The sequence below is a fragment of the Hyla sarda genome, chromosome 8 (genome assembly GCF_029499605.1).
Source record: "Hyla sarda isolate aHylSar1 chromosome 8, aHylSar1.hap1, whole genome shotgun sequence".
Taxonomy (NCBI): domain Eukaryota; kingdom Metazoa; phylum Chordata; class Amphibia; order Anura; family Hylidae; genus Hyla; species Hyla sarda.
Window position 1 is genome coordinate 116198756 of NC_079196.1, and position 22507 is coordinate 116221262.

Consider the following 22507-nt stretch of genomic DNA (forward strand, 5'->3'; position numbering starts at 1 on the left):
CCATGTTGTGGTAGTTACCATGGATACCCAAGTGATGTGTGAGCTAACACATAGGCCCAACAGATTCCAAGAAGGCCAGAATCACCAGCGGCACCACCATCGATTGTCAGGTCACCCGGATTCAGCAAATACCAGAGTCCAAAATGATGCAGGTTTATACTGTTAATTTTCAGTTTATCGTTACAGTTGGTGTTATTCCATGTCGGAAGGGACGCAGCTACAGCCAGTGGGGTAACTAGAGACAGGCAGGCAGCTATGTGCAACAAAGGTAGGCGTGTTGTTTTCATATGCAGATCTGAAATATTGTCTTATATGCAAGAGGAGGAGTGATGGGGGTTCAGGCAAAAGCCAGGCTATGGATTGCATTGCTAAATGCTCCATCAGAGTGCAATGGTCGCCTGTCCTTTTTTTAAGTGATGATGTGGGTTTAGCCTGTGCTGTATGTATGTATGGGTGGCTGACTGCCACCCACCCAGAGAGTGTATGGGAGGCTGGTTGGCTGCCAGCCTTCCTTCCATTCCTATGAGTAATGTGAGTGCTCATGAAGGGGACATGGTTGGGTCCACCCCTTTCCCGGTTATCCCCTCTAGGCCTTTTGGCTTAGATCAAGTGTAAAAAAAGAAAGGATCTTGCGACAGATCGCATCCTGAGGCACGTTTTTTTTTGTGTGAATACTTGCACTTGGGTGACTTGTGAGCACATACTGATACATACGTTCCCTATCTGGGGACCATAAATTAAATGGATTTTTGAGAAAGGGAGCTGATTTGGAAGCTTGCTTCTGTCGCCCTATGCATTGACCCGATGTGGCAGTATATTCGGGTAGTGAACAGTGCACCACCCCATTCCAGTGTTAAACAAGAAAGATTCTCATTTAATCCTCCGTGGGTGAGAATTTGAGTTTGAGAATTGGAGACCAAAATGATGAGTTGCACTGACTGGTTTATGAACGTCTATTCATTTAGCGTTTTAATGACCATGTTTGCACACTGATTGGTGTAAAAAAATAAAATAAAACTAAATAATAATAATCTAGCACACCTGTGCAGGTTTGACATGACATGACAGGTAGCTGTCTTGTGGGTGGTGCTGAATCCTGTTAAATGACGTGAGGGTCTCATGCCTATACACAAGGGTGTGTCATTGCTGTTGCTTGACCATGCATTGGTATCTGTGGTCAGTGAATGATAAAAACAAAATTTACCATCCATTGATGGATGGGAAATCCGCCATGAGGCATTTGTTTTTAGAAACTGCTGCTCACAACCAATGTTGCAATGGAGTGTCTCCATCTGCTGGTGGTATTGGAAAGGCATTAGTGCTATGACAGGGTCTGAAGAAGAAGAAGAAGACGGAAAAAAATATATATAAAAAGAAAAAGAGAGAGAGAGAGAGAGAGACTGACTTAGTGAGCGAGTGAGTGAGAGAGTGAGAGTGAGTGAGAGTGAATGAATGAGTGAGTGAGTGATTGAGTGAGTGAGTGAGTGAGTGAGAACAAATGAGTTAAAGCAAGTGAGTGAGAGAGATCGAATGAATGAAAGTCTGAATGACAGAAAGAAAAAAGGATGAAGAAAGAAGCATGAAGAAAAAAAAATGTATATGGAGTTGCTGACATGAGTGCAATCTACAAAGCCGTTGAGGCTGATCCTCATGGGAGGATTATTGCACCAGGACCCTTAGCACTTTTAAAATGCCATTCAATGCCACGGGCTAGATGTAAACTGCAGATGACCATGTTGTGGTAGTTACCATGGATACCCAAGTGATGTGTGAGCTAACACATAGGCCCAACAGATTCCAAGAAGGCCAGAATCACCAGCGGCACCACCATCGATTGTCAGGTCACCCGGATTCAGCAAATACCAGAGTCCAAAATGATGCAGGTTTATACTGTTAATTTTCAGTTTATCGTTACAGTTGGTGTTATTCCATGTCGGAAGGGACGCAGCTACAGCCAGTGGGGTAACTAGAGACAGGCAGGCAGCTATGTGCAACAAAGGTAGGCGTGTTGTTTTCATATGCAGATCTGAAATATTGTCTTATATGCAAGAGGAGGAGTGATGGGGGTTCAGGCAAAAGCCAGGCTATGGATTGCATTGCTAAATGCTCCATCAGAGTGCAATGGTCGCCTGTCCTTTTTTTAAGTGATGATGTGGGTTTAGCCTGTGCTGTATGTATGTATGGGCGGCTGACTGCCACCCACCCAGAGAGTGTATGGGAGGCTGGTTGGCTGCCAGCCTTCCTTCCATTCCTATGAGTAATGTGAGTGCTCATGAAGGGGACATGGTTGGGTCCACCCCTTTCCCGGTTATCCCCTCTAGGCCTTTTGGCTTAGATCAAGTGTAAAAAAAGAAAGGATCTTGCGACAGATCGCATCCTGAGGCACGTTTTTTTTTGTGTGAATACTTGCACTTGGGTGACTTGTGAGCACATACTGATACATACGTTCCCTATCTGGGGACCATAAATTAAATGGATTTTTGAGAAAGGGAGCTGATTTGGAAGCTTGCTTCTGTCGCCCTATGCATTGACCCGATGTGGCAGTATATTCGGGTAGTGAACAGTGCACCACCCCATTCCAGTGTTAAACAAGAAAGATTCTCATTTAATCCTCCGTGGGTGAGAATTTGAGTTTGAGAATTGGAGACCAAAATGATGAGTTGCACTGACTGGTTTATGAACGTCTATTCATTTAGCGTTTTAATGACCATGTTTGCACACTGATTGGTGTAAAAAAATAAAATAAAACTAAATAATAATAATCTAGCACACCTGTGCAGGTTTGACATGACATGACAGGTAGCTGTCTTGTGGGTGGTGCTGAATCCTGTTAAATGACGTGAGGGTCTCATGCCTATACACAAGGGTGTGTCATTGCTGTTGCTTGACCATGCATTGGTATCTGTGGTCAGTGAATGATAAAAACAAAATTTACCATCCATTGATGGATGGGAAATCCGCCATGAGGCATTTGTTTTTAGAAACTGCTGCTCACAACCAATGTTGCAATGGAGTGTCTCCATCTGCTGGTGGTATTGGAAAGGCATTAGTGCTATGACAGGGTCTGAAGAAGAAGAAGAAGAAGAAGAAGAAGAAGAAGACGGAAAAAAATATATATAAAAAGAAAAAGAGAGAGAGAGAGAGAGAGACTGACTTAGTGAGCGAGTGAGTGAGAGAGTGAGAGTGAGTGAGAGTGAATGAGTGAGTGAGTGATTGAGTGAGTGAGTGAGTGAGAACAAATGAGTTAAAGCAAGTGAGTGAGAGAGATCGAATGAATGAAAGTCTGAATGACAGAAAGAAAAAAGGATGAAGAAAGAAGCATGAAGAAAAAAAAATGTATATGGAGTTGCTGACATGAGTGCAATCTACAAAGCCGTTGAGGCTGATCCTCATGGGAGGATTATTGCACCAGGACCCTTAGCACTTTTAAAATGCCATTCAATGCCACGGGCTAGATGTAAACTGCAGATGACCATGTTGTGGTAGTTACCATGGATACCCAAGTGATGTGTGAGCTAACACATAGGCCCAACAGATTCCAAGAAGGCCAGAATCACCAGCGGCACCACCATCGATTGTCAGGTCACCCGGATTCAGCAAATACCAGAGTCCAAAATGATGCAGGTTTATACTGTTAATTTTCAGTTTATCGTTACAGTTGGTGTTATTCCATGTCGGAAGGGACGCAGCTACAGCCAGTGGGGTAACTAGAGACAGGCAGGCAGCTATGTGCAACAAAGGTAGGCGTGTTGTTTTCATATGCAGATCTGAAATATTGTCTTATATGCAAGAGGAGGAGTGATGGGGGTTCAGGCAAAAGCCAGGCTATGGATTGCATTGCTAAATGCTCCATCAGAGTGCAATGGTCGCCTGTCCTTTTTTTAAGTGATGATGTGGGTTTAGCCTGTGCTGTATGTATGTATGGGTGGCTGACTGCCACCCACCCAGAGAGTGTATGGGAGGCTGGTTGGCTGCCAGCCTTCCTTCCATTCCTATGAGTAATGTGAGTGCTCATGAAGGGGACATGGTTGGGTCCACCCCTTTCCCGGTTATCCCCTCTAGGCCTTTTGGCTTAGATCAAGTGTAAAAAAAGAAAGGATCTTGCGACAGATCGCATCCTGAGGCACGTTTTTTTTTGTGTGAATACTTGCACTTGGGTGACTTGTGAGCACATACTGATACATACGTTCCCTATCTGGGGACCATAAATTAAATGGATTTTTGAGAAAGGGAGCTGATTTGGAAGCTTGCTTCTGTCGCCCTATGCATTGACCCGATGTGGCAGTATATTCGGGTAGTGAACAGTGCACCACCCCATTCCAGTGTTAAACAAGAAAGATTCTCATTTAATCCTCCGTGGGTGAGAATTTGAGTTTGAGAATTGGAGACCAAAATGATGAGTTGCACTGACTGGTTTATGAACGTCTATTCATTTAGCGTTTTAATGACCATGTTTGCACACTGATTGGTGTAAAAAAATAAAATAAAACTAAATAATAATAATCTAGCACACCTGTGCAGGTTTGACATGACATGACAGGTAGCTGTCTTGTGGGTGGTGCTGAATCCTGTTAAATGACGTGAGGGTCTCATGCCTATACACAAGGGTGTGTCATTGCTGTTGCTTGACCATGCATTGGTATCTGTGGTCAGTGAATGATAAAAACAAAATTTACCATCCATTGATGGATGGGAAATCCGCCATGAGGCATTTGTTTTTAGAAACTGCTGCTCACAACCAATGTTGCAATGGAGTGTCTCCATCTGCTGGTGGTATTGGAAAGGCATTAGTGCTATGACAGGGTCTGAAGAAGAAGAAGAAGAAGAAGAAGAAGACGGAAAAAAATATATATAAAAAGAAAAAGAGAGAGAGAGAGAGACTGACTTAGTGAGCGAGTGAGTGAGAGAGTGAGAGTGAGTGAGAGTGAATGAGTGAGTGATTGAGTGAGTGAGTGAGTGAGTGAGAACAAATGAGTTAAAGCAAGTGAGTGAGAGAGATCGAATGAATGAAAGTCTGAATGACAGAAAGAAAAAAGGATGAAGAAAGAAGCATGAAGAAAAAAAAATGTATATGGAGTTGCTGACATGAGTGCAATCTACAAAGCCGTTGAGGCTGATCCTCATGGGAGGATTATTGCACCAGGACCCTTAGCACTTTTAAAATGCCATTCAATGCCACGGGCTAGATGTAAACTGCAGATGACCATGTTGTGGTAGTTACCATGGATACCCAAGTGATGTGTGAGCTAACACATAGGCCCAACAGATTCCAAGAAGGCCAGAATCACCAGCGGCACCACCATCGATTGTCAGGTCACCCGGATTCAGCAAATACCAGAGTCCAAAATGATGCAGGTTTATACTGTTAATTTTCAGTTTATCGTTACAGTTGGTGTTATTCCATGTCGGAAGGGACGCAGCTACAGCCAGTGGGGTAACTAGAGACAGGCAGGCAGCTATGTGCAACAAAGGTAGGCGTGTTGTTTTCATATGCAGATCTGAAATATTGTCTTATATGCAAGAGGAGGAGTGATGGGGGTTCAGGCAAAAGCCAGGCTATGGATTGCATTGCTAAATGCTCCATCAGAGTGCAATGGTCGCCTGTCCTTTTTTTAAGTGATGATGTGGGTTTAGCCTGTGCTGTATGTATGTATGGGTGGCTGACTGCCACCCACCCAGAGAGTGTATGGGAGGCTGGTTGGCTGCCAGCCTTCCTTCCATTCCTATGAGTAATGTGAGTGCTCATGAAGGGGACATGGTTGGGTCCACCCCTTTCCCGGTTATCCCCTCTAGGCCTTTTGGCTTAGATCAAGTGTAAAAAAAAGAAAGGATCTTGCGACAGATCGCATCCTGAGGCACGTTTTTTTTTGTGTGAATACTTGCACTTGGGTGACTTGTGAGCACATACTGATACATACGTTCCCTATCTGGGGACCATAAATTAAATGGATTTTTGAGAAAGGGAGCTGATTTGGAAGCTTGCTTCTGTCGCCCTATGCATTGACCCGATGTGGCAGTATATTCGGGTAGTGAACAGTGCACCACCCCATTCCAGTGTTAAACAAGAAAGATTCTCATTTAATCCTCCGTGGGTGAGAATTTGAGTTTGAGAATTGGAGACCAAAATGATGAGTTGCACTGACTGGTTTATGAACGTCTATTCATTTAGCGTTTTAATGACCATGTTTGCACACTGATTGGTGTAAAAAAATAAAATAAAACTAAATAATAATAATCTAGCACACCTGTGCAGGTTTGACATGACATGACAGGTAGCTGTCTTGTGGGTGGTGCTGAATCCTGTTAAATGACGTGAGGGTCTCATGCCTATACACAAGGGTGTGTCATTGCTGTTGCTTGACCATGCATTGGTATCTGTGGTCAGTGAATGATAAAAACAAAATTTACCATCCATTGATGGATGGGAAATCCGCCATGAGGCATTTGTTTTTAGAAACTGCTGCTCACAACCAATGTTGCAATGGAGTGTCTCCATCTGCTGGTGGTATTGGAAAGGCATTAGTGCTATGACAGGGTCTGAAGAAGAAGAAGAAGAAGAAGAAGAAGAAGAAGACGGAAAAAAATATATATAAAAAGAAAAAGAGAGAGAGAGAGAGAGAGACTGACTTAGTGAGCGAGTGAGTGAGAGAGTGAGAGTGAGTGAGAGTGAATGAGTGAGTGAGTGATTGAGTGAGTGAGTGAGTGAGAACAAATGAGTTAAAGCAAGTGAGTGAGAGAGATCGAATGAATGAAAGTCTGAATGACAGAAAGAAAAAAGGATGAAGAAAGAAGCATGAAGAAAAAAAAATGTATATGGAGTTGCTGACATGAGTGCAATCTACAAAGCCGTTGAGGCTGATCCTCATGGGAGGATTATTGCACCAGGACCCTTAGCACTTTTAAAATGCCATTCAATGCCACGGGCTAGATGTAAACTGCAGATGACCATGTTGTGGTAGTTACCATGGATACCCAAGTGATGTGTGAGCTAACACATAGGCCCAACAGATTCCAAGAAGGCCAGAATCACCAGCGGCACCACCATCGATTGTCAGGTCACCCGGATTCAGCAAATACCAGAGTCCAAAATGATGCAGGTTTATACTGTTAATTTTCAGTTTATCGTTACAGTTGGTGTTATTCCATGTCGGAAGGGACGCAGCTACAGCCAGTGGGGTAACTAGAGACAGGCAGGCAGCTATGTGCAACAAAGGTAGGCGTGTTGTTTTCATATGCAGATCTGAAATATTGTCTTATATGCAAGAGGAGGAGTGATGGGGGTTCAGGCAAAAGCCAGGCTATGGATTGCATTGCTAAATGCTCCATCAGAGTGCAATGGTCGCCTGTCCTTTTTTTAAGTGATGATGTGGGTTTAGCCTGTGCTGTATGTATGTATGGGTGGCTGACTGCCACCCACCCAGAGAGTGTATGGGAGGCTGGTTGGCTGCCAGCCTTCCTTCCATTCCTATGAGTAATGTGAGTGCTCATGAAGGGGACATGGTTGGGTCCACCCCTTTCCCGGTTATCCCCTCTAGGCCTTTTGGCTTAGATCAAGTGTAAAAAAAGAAAGGATCTTGCGACAGATCGCATCCTGAGACACGTTTTTTTTTGTGTGAATACTTGCACTTGGGTGACTTGTGAGCACATACTGATACATACGTTCCCTATCTGGGGACCATAAATTAAATGGATTTTTGAGAAAGGGAGCTGATTTGGAAGCTTGCTTCTGTCGCCCTATGCATTGACCCGATGTGGCAGTATATTCGGGTAGTGAACAGTGCACCACCCCATTCCAGTGTTAAACAAGAAAGATTCTCATTTAATCCTCCGTGGGTGAGAATTTGAGTTTGAGAATTGGAGACCAAAATGATGAGTTGCACTGACTGGTTTATGAACGTCTATTCATTTAGCGTTTTAATGACCATGTTTGCACACTGATTGGTGTAAAAAAATAAAATAAAACTAAATAATAATAATCTAGCACACCTGTGCAGGTTTGACATGACATGACAGGTAGCTGTCTTGTGGGTGGTGCTGAATCCTGTTAAATGACGTGAGGGTCTCATGCCTATACACAAGGGTGTGTCATTGCTGTTGCTTGACCATGCATTGGTATCTGTGGTCAGTGAATGATAAAAACAAAATTTACCATCCATTGATGGATGGGAAATCCGCCATGAGGCATTTGTTTTTAGAAACTGCTGCTCACAACCAATGTTGCAATGGAGTGTCTCCATCTGCTGGTGGTATTGGAAAGGCATTAGTGCTATGACAGGGTCTGAAGAAGAAGAAGAAGAAGAAGAAGAAGACGGAAAAAAATATATATAAAAAGAAAAAGAGAGAGAGAGAGAGAGACTGACTTAGTGAGCGAGTGAGTGAGAGAGTGAGAGTGAGTGAGAGTGAATGAATGAGTGAGTGAGTGATTGAGTGAGTGAGTGAGTGAGTGAGAACAAATGAGTTAAAGCAAGTGAGTGAGAGAGATCGAATGAATGAAAGTCTGAATGACAGAAAGAAAAAAGGATGAAGAAAGAAGCATGAAGAAAAAAAAATGTATATGGAGTTGCTGACATGAGTGCAATCTACAAAGCCGTTGAGGCTGATCCTCATGGGAGGATTATTGCACCAGGACCCTTAGCACTTTTAAAATGCCATTCAATGCCACGGGCTAGATGTAAACTGCAGATGACCATGTTGTGGTAGTTACCATGGATACCCAAGTGATGTGTGAGCTAACACATAGGCCCAACAGATTCCAAGAAGGCCAGAATCACCAGCGGCACCACCATCGATTGTCAGGTCACCCGGATTCAGCAAATACCAGAGTCCAAAATGATGCAGGTTTATACTGTTAATTTTCAGTTTATCGTTACAGTTGGTGTTATTCCATGTCGGAAGGGACGCAGCTACAGCCAGTGGGGTAACTAGAGACAGGCAGGCAGCTATGTGCAACAAAGGTAGGCGTGTTGTTTTCATATGCAGATCTGAAATATTGTCTTATATGCAAGAGGAGGAGTGATGGGGGTTCAGGCAAAAGCCAGGCTATGGATTGCATTGCTAAATGCTCCATCAGAGTGCAATGGTCGCCTGTCCTTTTTTTAAGTGATGATGTGGGTTTAGCCTGTGCTGTATGTATGTATGGGTGGCTGACTGCCACCCACCCAGAGAGTGTATGGGAGGCTGGTTGGCTGCCAGCCTTCCTTCCATTCCTATGAGTAATGTGAGTGCTCATGAAGGGGACATGGTTGGGTCCACCCCTTTCCCGGTTATCCCCTCTAGGCCTTTTGGCTTAGATCAAGTGTAAAAAAAGAAAGGATCTTGCGACAGATCGCATCCTGAGGCACGTTTTTTTTTGTGTGAATACTTGCACTTGGGTGACTTGTGAGCACATACTGATACATACGTTCCCTATCTGGGGACCATAAATTAAATGGATTTTTGAGAAAGGGAGCTGATTTGGAAGCTTGCTTCTGTTGCCCTATGCATTGACCCGATGTGGCAGTATATTCGGGTAGTGAACAGTGCACCACCCCATTCCAGTGTTAAACAAGAAAGATTCTCATTTAATCCTCCGTGGGTGAGAATTTGAGTTTGAGAATTGGAGACCAAAATGATGAGTTGCACTGACTGGTTTATGAACGTCTATTCATTTAGCGTTTTAATGACCATGTTTGCACACTGATTGGTGTAAAAAAATAAAATAAAACTAAATAATAATAATCTAGCACACCTGTGCAGGTTTGACATGACATGACAGGTAGCTGTCTTGTGGGTGGTGCTGAATCCTGTTAAATGACGTGAGGGTCTCATGCCTATACACAAGGGTGTGTCATTGCTGTTGCTTGACCATGCATTGGTATCTGTGGTCAGTGAATGATAAAAACAAAATTTACCATCCATTGATGGATGGGAAATCCGCCATGAGGCATTTGTTTTTAGAAACTGCTGCTCACAACCAATGTTGCAATGGAGTGTCTCCATCTGCTGGTGGTATTGGAAAGGCATTAGTGCTATGACAGGGTCTGAAGAAGAAGAAGAAGAAGACGGAAAAAAATATATATAAAAAGAAAAAGAGAGAGAGAGAGAGAGAGACTGACTTAGTGAGCGAGTGAGTGAGAGAGTGAGAGTGAGTGAGAGTGAATGAGTGAGTGAGTGATTGAGTGAGTGAGTGAGTGAGAACAAATGAGTTAAAGCAAGTGAGTGAGAGAGATCGAATGAATGAAAGTCTGAATGACAGAAAGAAAAAAGGATGAAGAAAGAAGCATGAAGAAAAAAAAATGTATATGGAGTTGCTGACATGAGTGCAATCTACAAAGCCGTTGAGGCTGATCCTCATGGGAGGATTATTGCACCAGGACCCTTAGCACTTTTAAAATGCCATTCAATGCCACGGGCTAGATGTAAACTGCAGATGACCATGTTGTGGTAGTTACCATGGATACCCAAGTGATGTGTGAGCTAACACATAGGCCCAACAGATTCCAAGAAGGCCAGAATCACCAGCGGCACCACCATCGATTGTCAGGTCACCCGGATTCAGCAAATACCAGAGTCCAAAATGATGCAGGTTTATACTGTTAATTTTCAGTTTATCGTTACAGTTGGTGTTATTCCATGTCGGAAGGGACGCAGCTACAGCCAGTGGGGTAACTAGAGACAGGCAGGCAGCTATGTGCAACAAAGGTAGGCGTGTTGTTTTCATATGCAGATCTGAAATATTGTCTTATATGCAAGAGGAGGAGTGATGGGGGTTCAGGCAAAAGCCAGGCTATGGATTGCATTGCTAAATGCTCCATCAGAGTGCAATGGTCGCCTGTCCTTTTTTTAAGTGATGATGTGGGTTTAGCCTGTGCTGTATGTATGTATGGGTGGCTGACTGCCACCCACCCAGAGAGTGTATGGGAGGCTGGTTGGCTGCCAGCCTTCCTTCCATTCCTATGAGTAATGTGAGTGCTCATGAAGGGGACATGGTTGGGTCCACCCCTTTCCTGGTTATCCCCTCTAGGCCTTTTGGCTTAGATCAAGTGTAAAAAAAGAAAGGATCTTGCGACAGATCGCATCCTGAGGCACGTTTTTTTTTGTGTGAATACTTGCACTTGGGTGACTTGTGAGCACATACTGATACATACGTTCCCTATCTGGGGACCATAAATTAAATGGATTTTTGAGAAAGGGAGCTGATTTGGAAGCTTGCTTCTGTCGCCCTATGCATTGACCCGATGTGGCAGTATATTCGGGTAGTGAACAGTGCACCACCCCATTCCAGTGTTAAACAAGAAAGATTCTCATTTAATCCTCCGTGGGTGAGAATTTGAGTTTGAGAATTGGAGACCAAAATGATGAGTTGCACTGACTGGTTTATGAACGTCTATTCATTTAGCGTTTTAATGACCATGTTTGCACACTGATTGGTGTAAAAAAATAAAATAAAACTAAATAATAATAATCTAGCACACCTGTGCAGGTTTGACATGACATGACAGGTAGCTGTCTTGTGGGTGGTGCTGAATCCTGTTAAATGACGTGAGGGTCTCATGCCTATACACAAGGGTGTGTCATTGCTGTTGCTTGACCATGCATTGGTATCTGTGGTCAGTGAATGATAAAAACAAAATTTACCATCCATTGATGGATGGGAAATCCGCCATGAGGCATTTGTTTTTAGAAACTGCTGCTCACAACCAATGTTGCAATGGAGTGTCTCCATCTGCTGGTGGTATTGGAAAGGCATTAGTGCTATGACAGGGTCTGAAGAAGAAGAAGAAGAAGAAGAAGAAGACGGAAAAAAATATATATAAAAAGAAAAAGAGAGAGAGAGAGAGAGACTGACTTAGTGAGCGAGTGAGTGAGAGAGTGAGAGTGAGTGAGAGTGAATGAATGAGTGAGTGAGTGATTGAGTGAGTGAGTGAGTGAGTGAGAACAAATGAGTTAAAGCAAGTGAGTGAGAGAGATCGAATGAATGAAAGTCTGAATGACAGAAAGAAAAAAGGATGAAGAAAGAAGCATGAAGAAAAAAAAATGTATATGGAGTTGCTGACATGAGTGCAATCTACAAAGCCGTTGAGGCTGATCCTCATGGGAGGATTATTGCACCAGGACCCTTAGCACTTTTAAAATGCCATTCAATGCCACGGGCTAGATGTAAACTGCAGATGACCATGTTGTGGTAGTTACCATGGATACCCAAGTGATGTGTGAGCTAACACATAGGCCCAACAGATTCCAAGAAGGCCAGAATCACCAGCGGCACCACCATCGATTGTCAGGTCACCCGGATTCAGCAAATACCAGAGTCCAAAATGATGCAGGTTTATACTGTTAATTTTCAGTTTATCGTTACAGTTGGTGTTATTCCATGTCGGAAGGGACGCAGCTACAGCCAGTGGGGTAACTAGAGACAGGCAGGCAGCTATGTGCAACAAAGGTAGGCGTGTTGTTTTCATATGCAGATCTGAAATATTGTCTTATATGCAAGAGGAGGAGTGATGGGGGTTCAGGCAAAAGCCAGGCTATGGATTGCATTGCTAAATGCTCCATCAGAGTGCAATGGTCGCCTGTCCTTTTTTTAAGTGATGATGTGGGTTTAGCCTGTGCTGTATGTATGTATGGGTGGCTGACTGCCACCCACCCAGAGAGTGTATGGGAGGCTGGTTGGCTGCCAGCCTTCCTTCCATTCCTATGAGTAATGTGAGTGCTCATGAAGGGGACATGGTTGGGTCCACCCCTTTCCCGGTTATCCCCTCTAGGCCTTTTGGCTTAGATCAAGTGTAAAAAAAGAAAGGATCTTGCGACAGATCGCATCCTGAGACACGTTTTTTTTTGTGTGAATACTTGCACTTGGGTGACTTGTGAGCACATACTGATACATACGTTCCCTATCTGGGGACCATAAATTAAATGGATTTTTGAGAAAGGGAGCTGATTTGGAAGCTTGCTTCTGTCGCCCTATGCATTGACCCGATGTGGCAGTATATTCGGGTAGTGAACAGTGCACCACCCCATTCCAGTGTTAAACAAGAAAGATTCTCATTTAATCCTCCGTGGGTGAGAATTTGAGTTTGAGAATTGGAGACCAAAATGATGAGTTGCACTGACTGGTTTATGAACGTCTATTCATTTAGCGTTTTAATGACCATGTTTGCACACTGATTGGTGTAAAAAAATAAAATAAAACTAAATAATAATAATCTAGCACACCTGTGCAGGTTTGACATGACATGACAGGTAGCTGTCTTGTGGGTGGTGCTGAATCCTGTTAAATGACGTGAGGGTATCATGCCTATACACAAGGGTGTGTCATTGCTGTTGCTTGACCATGCATTGGTATCTGTGGTCAGTGAATGATAAAAACAAAATTTACCATCCATTGATGGATGGGAAATCCGCCATGAGGCATTTGTTTTTAGAAACTGCTGCTCACAACCAATGTTGCAATGGAGTGTCTCCATCTGCTGGTGGTATTGGAAAGGCATTAGTGCTATGACAGGGTCTGAAGAAGAAGAAGAAGAAGAAGAAGAAGAAGAAGAAGACGGAAAAAAATATATATAAAAAGAAAAAGAGAGAGAGAGAGAGAGAGAGACTGACTTAGTGAGCGAGTGAGTGAGAGAGTGAGAGTGAGTGAGAGTGAATGAGTGAGTGAGTGATTGAGTGAGTGAGTGAGTGAGAACAAATGAGTTAAAGCAAGTGAGTGAGAGAGATCGAATGAATGAAAGTCTGAATGACAGAAAGAAAAAAGGATGAAGAAAGAAGCATGAAGAAAAAAAAATGTATATGGAGTTGCTGACATGAGTGCAATCTACAAAGCCGTTGAGGCTGATCCTCATGGGAGGATTATTGCACCAGGACCCTTAGCACTTTTAAAATGCCATTCAATGCCACGGGCTAGATGTAAACTGCAGATGACCATGTTGTGGTAGTTACCATGGATACCCAAGTGATGTGTGAGCTAACACATAGGCCCAACAGATTCCAAGAAGGCCAGAATCACCAGCGGCACCACCATCGATTGTCAGGTCACCCGGATTCAGCAAATACCAGAGTCCAAAATGATGCAGGTTTATACTGTTAATTTTCAGTTTATCGTTACAGTTGGTGTTATTCCATGTCGGAAGGGACGCAGCTACAGCCAGTGGGGTAACTAGAGACAGGCAGGCAGCTATGTGCAACAAAGGTAGGCGTGTTGTTTTCATATGCAGATCTGAAATATTGTCTTATATGCAAGAGGAGGAGTGATGGGGGTTCAGGCAAAAGCCAGGCTATGGATTGCATTGCTAAATGCTCCATCAGAGTGCAATGGTCGCCTGTCCTTTTTTTAAGTGATGATGTGGGTTTAGCCTGTGCTGTATGTATGTATGGGTGGCTGACTGCCACCCACCCAGAGAGTGTATGGGAGGCTGGTTGGCTGCCAGCCTTCCTTCCATTCCTATGAGTAATGTGAGTGCTCATGAAGGGGACATGGTTGGGTCCACCCCTTTCCCGGTTATCCCCTCTAGGCCTTTTGGCTTAGATCAAGTGTAAAAAAAGAAAGGATCTTGCGACAGATCGCATCCTGAGGCACGTTTTTTTTTGTGTGAATACTTGCACTTGGGTGACTTGTGAGCACATACTGATACATACGTTCCCTATCTGGGGACCATAAATTAAATGGATTTTTGAGAAAGGGAGCTGATTTGGAAGCTTGCTTCTGTCGCCCTATGCATTGACCCGATGTGGCAGTATATTCGGGTAGTGAACAATGCACCACCCCATTCCAGTGTTAAACAAGAAAGATTCTCATTTAATCCTCCGTGGGTGAGAATTTGAGTTTGAGAATTGGAGACCAAAATGATGAGTTGCACTGACTGGTTTATGAACGTCTATTCATTTAGCGTTTTAATGACCATGTTTGCACACTGATTGGTGTAAAAAAATAAAATAAAACTAAATAATAATAATCTAGCACACCTGTGCAGGTTTGACATGACATGACAGGTAGCTGTCTTGTGGGTGGTGCTGAATCCTGTTAAATGACGTGAGGGTCTCATGCCTATACACAAGGGTGTGTCATTGCTGTTGCTTGACCATGCATTGGTATCTGTGGTCAGTGAATGATAAAAACAAAATTTACCATCCATTGATGGATGGGAAATCCGCCATGAGGCATTTGTTTTTAGAAACTGCTGCTCACAACCAATGTTGCAATGGAGTGTCTCCATCTGCTGGTGGTATTGGAAAGGCATTAGTGCTATGACAGGGTCTGAAGAAGAAGAAGAAGAAGAAGAAGAAGAAGACGGAAAAAAATATATATAAAAAGAAAAAGAGAGAGAGAGAGAGAGAGACTGACTTAGTGAGCGAGTGAGTGAGAGAGTGAGAGTGAGTGAGAGTGAATGAGTGAGTGAGTGATTGAGTGAGTGAGTGAGTGAGAACAAATGAGTTAAAGCAAGTGAGTGAGAGAGATCGAATGAATGAAAGTCTGAATGACAGAAAGAAAAAAGGATGAAGAAAGAAGCATGAAGAAAAAAAAATGTATATGGAGTTGCTGACATGAGTGCAATCTACAAAGCCGTTGAGGCTGATCCTCATGGGAGGATTATTGCACCAGGACCCTTAGCACTTTTAAAATGCCATTCAATGCCACGGGCTAGATGTAAACTGCAGATGACCATGTTGTGGTAGTTACCATGGATACCCAAGTGATGTGTGAGCTAACACATAGGCCCAACAGATTCCAAGAAGGCCAGAATCACCAGCGGCACCACCATCGATTGTCAGGTCACCCGGATTCAGCAAATACCAGAGTCCAAAATGATGCAGGTTTATACTGTTAATTTTCAGTTTATCGTTACAGTTGGTGTTATTCCATGTCGGAAGGGACGCAGCTACAGCCAGTGGGGTAACTAGAGACAGGCAGGCAGCTATGTGCAACAAAGGTAGGCGTGTTGTTTTCATATGCAGATCTGAAATATTGTCTTATATGCAAGAGGAGGAGTGATGGGGGTTCAGGCAAAAGCCAGGCTATGGATTGCATTGCTAAATGCTCCATCAGAGTGCAATGGTCGCCTGTCCTTTTTTAAGTGATGATGTGGGTTTAGCCTGTGCTGTATGTATGTATGGGTGGCTGACTGCCACCCACCCAGAGAGTGTATGGGAGGCTGGTTGGCTGCCAGCCTTCCTTCCATTCCTATGAGTAATGTGAGTGCTCATGAAGGGGACATGGTTGGGTCCACCCCTTTCCCGGTTATCCCCTCTAGGCCTTTTGGCTTAGATCAAGTGTAAAAAAAGAAAGGATCTTGCGACAGATCGCATCCTGAGGCACGTTTTTTTTTGTGTAAATACTTGCACTTGGGTGACTTGTGAGCACATACTGATACATACGTTCCCTATCTGGGGACCATAAATTAAATGGATTTTTGAGAAAGGGAGCTGATTTGGAAGCTTGCTTCTGTCGCCCTATGCATTGACCCGATGTGGCAGTATATTCGGGTAGTGAACAGTGCACCACCCCATTCCAGTGTTAAACAAGAAAGATTCTCATTTAATCCTCCGTGGGTGAGAATTTGAGTTTGAGAATTGGAGACCAAAATGATGAGTTGCACTGACTGGTTTATGAACGTCTATTCATTTAGCGTTTTAATGACCATGTTTGCACACTGATTGGTGTAAAAAAATAAAATAAAACTAAATAATAATAATCTAGCACACCTGTGCAGGTTTGACATGACATGACAGGTAGCTGTCTTGTGGGTGGTGCTGAATCCTGTTAAATGACGTGAGGGTCTCATGCCTATACACAAGGGTGTGTCATTGCTGTTGCTTGACCATGCATTGGTATCTGTGGTCAGTGAATGATAAAAACAAAATTTACCATCCATTGATGGATGGGAAATCCGCCATGAGGCATTTGTTTTTAGAAACTGCTGCTCACAACCAATGTTGCAATGGAGTGTCTCCATCTGCTGGTGGTATTGGAAAGGCATTAGTGCTATGACAGGGTCTGAAGAAGAAGAAGAAGAAGAAGAAGAAGACGGAAAAAAATATATATAAAAAGAAAAAGAGAGAGAGAGAGAGAGACTGACTTAGTGAGCGAGTGAGTGAGAGAGTGAGAGTGAGTGAGAGTGAATGAGTGAGTGAGTGATTGAGTGAGTGAGTGAGTGAGTGAGAACAAATGAGTTAAAGCAAGTGAGTGAGAGAGATCGAATGAATGAAAGTCTGAATGACAGAAAGAAAAAAGGATGAAGAAAGAAGCATGAAGAAAAAAAAATGTATATGGAGTTGCTGACATGAGTGCAATCTACAAAGCCGTTGAGGCTGATCCTCATGGGAGGATTATTGCACCAGGACCCTTAGCACTTTTAAAATGCCATTCAATGCCACGGGCTAGATGTAAACTGCAGATGACCATGTTGTGGTAGTTACCATGGATACCCAAGTGATGTGTGAGCTAACACATAGGCCCAACAGATTCCAAGAAGGCCAGAATCACCAGCGGCACCACCATCGATTGTCAGGTCACCCGGATTCAGCAAATACCAGAGTCCAAAATGATGCAGGTTTATACTGTTAATTTTCAGTTTATCGTTACAGTTGGTGTTATTCCATGTCGGAAGGGACGCAGCTACAGCCAGTGGGGTAACTAGAGACAGGCAGGCAGCTATGTGCAACAAAGGTAGGCGTGTTGTTTTCATATGCAGATCTGAAATATTGTCTTATATGCAAGAGGAGGAGTGATGGGGGTTCAGGCAAAAGCCAGGCTATGGATTGCATTGCTAAATGCTCCATCAGAGTGCAATGGTCGCCTGTCCTTTTTTTAAGTGATGATGTGGGTTTAGCCTGTGCTGTATGTATGTATGGGTGGCTGACTGCCACCCACCCAGAGAGTGTATGGGAGGCTGGTTGGCTGCCAGCCTTCCTTCCATTCCTATGAGTAATGTGAGTGCTCATGAAGGGGACATGGTTGGGTCCACCCCTTTCCCGGTTATCCCCTCTAGGCCTTTTGGCTTAGATCAAGTGTAAAAAAAGAAAGGATCTTGCGACAGATCGCATCCTGAGGCACGTTTTTTTTTGTGTGAATACTTGCACTTGGGTGACTTGTGAGCACATACTGATACATACGTTCCCTATCTGGGGACCATAAATTAAATGGATTTTTGAGAAAGGGAGCTGATTTGGAAGCTTGCTTCTGTCGCCCTATGCATTGACCCGATGTGGCAGTATATTCGGGTAGTGAACAGTGCACCACCCCATTCCAGTGTTAAACAAGAAAGATTCTCATTTAATCCTCCGTGGGTGAGAATTTGAGTTTGAGGATTGGAGACCAAAATGATGAGTTGCACTGACTGGTTTATGAACGTCTATTCATTTAGCGTTTTAATGACCATGTTTGCACACTGATTGGTGTAAAAAAATAAAATAAAACTAAATAATAATAATCTAGCACACCTGTGCAGGTTTGACATGACATGACAGGTAGCTGTCTTGTGGGTGGTGCTGAATCCTGTTAAATGACGTGAGGGTCTCATGCCTATACACAAGGGTGTGTCATTGCTGTTGCTTGACCATGCATTGGTATCTGTGGTCAGTGAATGATAAAAACAAAATTTACCATCCATTGATGGATGGGAAATCCGCCATGAGGCATTTGTTTTTAGAAACTGCTGCTCACAACCAATGTTGCAATGGAGTGTCTCCATCTGCTGGTGGTATTGGAAAGGCATTAGTGCTATGACAGGGTCTGAAGAAGAAGAAGAAGAAGAAGACGGAAAAAAATATATATAAAAAGAAAAAGAGAGAGAGAGAGAGAGAGACTGACTTAGTGAGCGAGTGAGTGAGAGAGTGAGAGTGAGTGAGAGTGAATGAGTGAGTGAGTGATTGAGTGAGTGAGTGAGTGAGAACAAATGAGTTAAAGCAAGTGAGTGAGAGAGATCGAATGAATGAAAGTCTGAATGACAGAAAGAAAAAAGGATGAAGAAAGAAGCATGAAGAAAAAAAAATGTATATGGAGTTGCTGACATGAGTGCAATCTACAAAGCCGTTGAGGCTGATCCTCATGGGAGGATTATTGCACCAGGACCCTTAGCACTTTTAAAATGCCATTCAATGCCACGGGCTAGATGTAAACTGCAGATGACCATGTTGTGGTAGTTACCATGGATACCCAAGTGATGTGTGAGCTAACACATAGGCCCAACAGATTCCAAGAAGGCCAGAATCACCAGCGGCACCACCATCGATTGTCAGGTCACCCGGATTCAGCAAATACCAGAGTCCAAAATGATGCAGGTTTATACTGTTAATTTTCAGTTTATCGTTACAGTTGGTGTTATTCCATGTCGGAAGGGACGCAGCTACAGCCAGTGGGGTAACTAGAGACAGGCAGGCAGCTATGTGCAACAAAGGTAGGCGTGTTGTTTTCATATGCAGATCTGAAATATTGTCTTATATGCAAGAGGAGGAGTGATGGGGGTTCAGGCAAAAGCCAGGCTATGGATTGCATTGCTAAATGCTCCATCAGAGTGCAATGGTCGCCTGTCCTTTTTTTAAGTGATGATGTGGGTTTAGCCTGTGCTGTATGTATGTATGGGTGGCTGACTGCCACCCACCCAGAGAGTGTATGGGAGGCTGGTTGGCTGCCAGCCTTCCTTCCATTCCTATGAGTAATGTGAGTGCTCATGAAGGGGACATGGTTGGGTCCACCCCTTTCCCGGTTATCCCCTCTAGGCCTTTTGGCTTAGATCAAGTGTAAAAAAAGAAAGGATCTTGCGACAGATCGCATCCTGAGGCACGTTTTTTTTTTGTGTGAATACTTGCACTTGGGTGACTTGTGAGCACATACTGATACATACGTTCCCTATCTGGGGACCATAAATTAAATGGATTTTTGAGAAAGGGAGCTGATTTGGAAGCTTGCTTCTGTCGCCCTATGCATTGACCCGATGTGGCAGTATATTCGGGTAGTGAACAGTGCACCACCCCATTCCAGTGTTAAACAAGAAAGATTCTCATTTAATCCTCCGTGGGTGAGAATTTGAGTTTGAGAATTGGAGACCAAAATGATGAGTTGCACTGACTGGTTTATGAACGTCTATTCATTTAGCGTTTTAATGACCATGTTTGCACACTGATTGGTGTAAAAAAATAAAATAAAACTAAATAATAATAATCTAGCACACCTGTGCAGGTTTGACATGACATGACAGGTAGCTGTCTTGTGGGTGGTGCTGAATCCTGTTAAATGACGTGAGGGTCTCATGCCTATACACAAGGGTGTGTCATTGCTGTTGCTTGACCATGCATTGGTATCTGTGGTCAGTGAATGATAAAAACAAAATTTACCATCCATTGATGGATGGGAAATCCGCCATGAGGCATTTGTTTTTAGAAACTGCTGCTCACAACCAATGTTGCAATGGAGTGTCTCCATCTGCTGGTGGTATTGGAAAGGCATTAGTGCTATGACAGGGTCTGAAGAAGAAGAAGAAGAAGAAGAAGAAGAAGACGGAAAAAAATATATATAAAAAGAAAAAGAGAGAGAGAGAGAGAGAGACTGACTTAGTGAGCGAGTGAGTGAGAGAGTGAGAGTGAGTGAGAGTGAATGAGTGAGTGAGTGATTGAGTGAGTGAGTGAGTGAGAACAAATGAGTTAAAGCAAGTGAGTGAGAGAGATCGAATGAATGAAAGTCTGAATGACAGAAAGAAAAAAGGATGAAGAAAGAAGCATGAAGAAAAAAAAATGTATATGGAGTTGCTGACATGAGTGCAATCTACAAAGCCGTTGAGGCTGATCCTCATGGGAGGATTATTGCACCAGGACCCTTAGCACTTTTAAAATGCCATTCAATGCCACGGGCTAGATGTAAACTGCAGATGACCATGTTGTGGTAGTTACCATGGATACCCAAGTGATGTGTGAGCTAACACATAGGCCCAACAGATTCCAAGAAGGCCAGAATCACCAGCGGCACCACCATCGATTGTCAGGTCACCCGGATTCAGCAAATACCAGAGTCCAAAATGATGCAGGTTTATACTGTTAATTTTCAGTTTATCGTTACAGTTGGTGTTATTCCATGTCGGAAGGGACGCAGCTACAGCCAGTGGGGTAACTAGAGACAGGCAGGCAGCTATGTGCAACAAAGGTAGGCGTGTTGTTTTCATATGCAGATCTGAAATATTGTCTTATATGCAAGAGGAGGAGTGATGGGGGTTCAGGCAAAAGCCAGGCTATGGATTGCATTGCTAAATGCTCCATCAGAGTGCAATGGTCGCCTGTCCTTTTTTTAAGTGATGATGTGGGTTTAGCCTGTGCTGTATGTATGTATGGGTGGCTGACTGCCACCCACCCAGAGAGTGTATGGGAGGCTGGTTGGCTGCCAGCCTTCCTTCCATTCCTATGAGTAATGTGAGTGCTCATGAAGGGGACATGGTTGGGTCCACCCCTTTCCCGGTTATCCCCTCTAGGCCTTTTGGCTTAGATCAAGTGTAAAAAAAGAAAGGATCTTGCGACAGATCGCATCCTGAGGCACGTTTTTTTTTGTGTGAATACTTGCACTTGGGTGACTTGTGAGCACATACTGATACATACGTTCCCTATCTGGGGACCATAAATTAAATGGATTTTTGAGAAAGGGAGCTGATTTGGAAGCTTGCTTCTGTCGCCCTATGCATTGACCCGATGTGGCAGTATATTCGGGTAGTGAACAGTGCACCACCCCATTCCAGTGTTAAACAAGAAAGATTCTCATTTAATCCTCCGTGGGTGAGAATTTGAGTTTGAGAATTGGAGACCAAAATGATGAGTTGCACTGACTGGTTTATGAACGTCTATTCATTTAGCGTTTTAATGACCATGTTTGCACACTGATTGGTGTAAAAAAATAAAATAAAACTAAATAATAATAATCTAGCACACCTGTGCAGGTTTGACATGACATGACAGGTAGCTGTCTTGTGGGTGGTGCTGAATCCTGTTAAATGACGTGAGGGTCTCATGCCTATACACAAGGGTGTGTCATTGCTGTTGCTTGACCATGCATTGGTATCTGTGGTCAGTGAATGATAAAAACAAAATTTACCATCCATTGATGGATGGGAAATCCGCCATGAGGCATTTGTTTTTAGAAACTGCTGCTCACAACCAATGTTGCAATGGAGTGTCTCCATCTGCTGGTGGTATTGGAAAGGCATTAGTGCTATGACAGGGTCTGAAGAAGAAGAAGAAGAAGAAGACGGAAAAAAATATATATAAAAAGAAAAAGAGAGAGAGAGAGAGAGAGACTGACTTAGTGAGCGAGTGAGTGAGAGAGTGAGAGTGAGTGAGAGTGAATGAGTGAGTGAGTGATTGAGTGAGTGAGTGAGTGAGAACAAATGAGTTAAAGCAAGTGAGTGAGAGAGATCGAATGAATGAAAGTCTGAATGACAGAAAGAAAAAAGGATGAAGAAAGAAGCATGAAGAAAAAAAAATGTATATGGAGTTGCTGACATGAGTGCAATCTACAAAGCCGTTGAGGCTGATCCTCATGGGAGGATTATTGCAC

At 43.4% G+C, this 22507-nt stretch overlaps 13 pseudogenes; all 13 read left to right on the top strand.

Moving 5' to 3' along the window:
• Positions 1 to 579: 579 nt before the first annotated feature.
• On the top strand, positions 580 to 843 carry LOC130288858 (U2 spliceosomal RNA; annotated as a pseudogene).
• A 1467-nt stretch (positions 844 to 2310) lies between these two features.
• LOC130288859 (U2 spliceosomal RNA) lies at positions 2311 to 2574 on the top strand (annotated as a pseudogene).
• A 1477-nt stretch (positions 2575 to 4051) lies between these two features.
• On the top strand, positions 4052 to 4315 carry LOC130288860 (U2 spliceosomal RNA; annotated as a pseudogene).
• Positions 4316 to 5782: 1467 nt separating this feature from the next.
• On the top strand, positions 5783 to 6047 carry LOC130289213 (U2 spliceosomal RNA; annotated as a pseudogene).
• A 1477-nt stretch (positions 6048 to 7524) lies between these two features.
• On the top strand, positions 7525 to 7788 carry LOC130288820 (U2 spliceosomal RNA; annotated as a pseudogene).
• Positions 7789 to 9265: 1477 nt separating this feature from the next.
• Positions 9266 to 9529, top strand: LOC130288806 (U2 spliceosomal RNA; annotated as a pseudogene).
• Positions 9530 to 10991: 1462 nt separating this feature from the next.
• LOC130288861 (U2 spliceosomal RNA) lies at positions 10992 to 11255 on the top strand (annotated as a pseudogene).
• Positions 11256 to 12732: 1477 nt separating this feature from the next.
• LOC130288821 (U2 spliceosomal RNA) lies at positions 12733 to 12996 on the top strand (annotated as a pseudogene).
• A 1482-nt stretch (positions 12997 to 14478) lies between these two features.
• LOC130289245 (U2 spliceosomal RNA) lies at positions 14479 to 14742 on the top strand (annotated as a pseudogene).
• A 1473-nt stretch (positions 14743 to 16215) lies between these two features.
• LOC130289069 (U2 spliceosomal RNA) lies at positions 16216 to 16479 on the top strand (annotated as a pseudogene).
• Positions 16480 to 17952: 1473 nt separating this feature from the next.
• LOC130288862 (U2 spliceosomal RNA) lies at positions 17953 to 18216 on the top strand (annotated as a pseudogene).
• A 1465-nt stretch (positions 18217 to 19681) lies between these two features.
• Positions 19682 to 19946, top strand: LOC130289104 (U2 spliceosomal RNA; annotated as a pseudogene).
• Positions 19947 to 21420: 1474 nt separating this feature from the next.
• Positions 21421 to 21684, top strand: LOC130288864 (U2 spliceosomal RNA; annotated as a pseudogene).
• The last annotated feature ends 823 nt before the right edge of the window (positions 21685 to 22507 follow it).